Source organism: Arachis hypogaea, chromosome 18 (genome assembly GCF_003086295.3).
Source record: "Arachis hypogaea cultivar Tifrunner chromosome 18, arahy.Tifrunner.gnm2.J5K5, whole genome shotgun sequence".
NCBI lineage: Eukaryota > Viridiplantae > Streptophyta > Magnoliopsida > Fabales > Fabaceae > Arachis > Arachis hypogaea.
In genome coordinates this window covers 24,153,822-24,154,857 of record NC_092053.1, presented here as the reverse complement: position 1 = coordinate 24,154,857, position 1,036 = coordinate 24,153,822, and the positions used below count along the sequence as shown (strand labels likewise).

General features: G+C 40.3%; 1 non-coding gene across 1 annotated transcript; it reads right to left on the bottom strand.

Annotated features, from left to right (window-relative positions):
* Positions 1-617: 617 nt before the first annotated feature.
* LOC112774331 (small nucleolar RNA R71) lies at positions 618-725 on the bottom strand. Its single transcript, XR_003188825.1, has one exon. It is a non-coding gene; the product is annotated as a small nucleolar RNA R71 (small nucleolar RNA).
* Positions 726-1,036: the final 311 nt, after the last annotated feature.

Here is a 1,036-nt window from a genome sequence, read left to right as displayed (position 1 = left end):
CTTTCTTCTTCTACTAACAATAAGGAACCTCTTTACTGTAACATAGATAATTCCTCTTCTTTTCTTGTTCTCTTTTCTTTCATATGAGCAGAGACAAGGAAAAGGGCATTCTTGTTGAAGCTGATCCAGAACCTGAAAGGACTCTGAAGAGAAAACTAAGAGAAGCTAAAATACAACAATCCAGAGACAACCTTACAGGAATTTTCAAACACGAAGAGGAGATGGCGGCCGAAAATAATAATAATGCAAGGAGGATGCTTGGTGACTTTACTGCACCTAATTCCAATTTACATGGAAGAAGCATCTCCATTCCTGCCATTGGAGCAAACAATTTTGAGCTGAAACCTCAATTAGTTTCTCTGATGCAGCAGAACTGCAAGTTTCATGGACTTCCATCTGAAGATCCTTTTCAGTTCTTAACTGAATTCTTGCAGATCTGTGATACTGTTAAGACCAATGGGGTTGATCCCGAGGTCTACAGGCTTATGCTTTTCCCGTTTGCTGTAAGAGACAGAGCTAGAGTGTGGTTGGATTCTCAACCCAAAGATAGCCTGAACTCTTGGGATAAGCTGGTCACGGCTTTCTTAGCCAAGTTCTTTCCTCCTCAAAAGCTGAGTAAGCTTAGAGTGGATGTTCAAACCTTCAAATAGAAAGAAGGTGAATCCCTCTATGAAGCTTGGGAGAGATATAAGCAACTGACCAAAAAGTGTCCTTCTGACATGCTTTCAGAATGGACCATCCTGGATATATTCTATGATGGTCTGTCTGAATTAGCTAAGATGTCATTGGATACTTCTGTAGGTGGATCCATTCACCTAAAGAAAATGCCTGCAAAAGCTCAAGAACTCATTGACATGGTTGCTAATAACCAGTTCATGTACACTTCTGAGAGGAATCCTGTGAGTAATGGAACGCCTCAGAAGAAGGGAGTTCTTGAAATTGATACTCTGAATGCCATATTGGCTCAGAATAAAATATTGACTCAGCAAGTCAATATAATTTCTCAGAGTCTGAATGGAATGCAAGCTGCATCCAA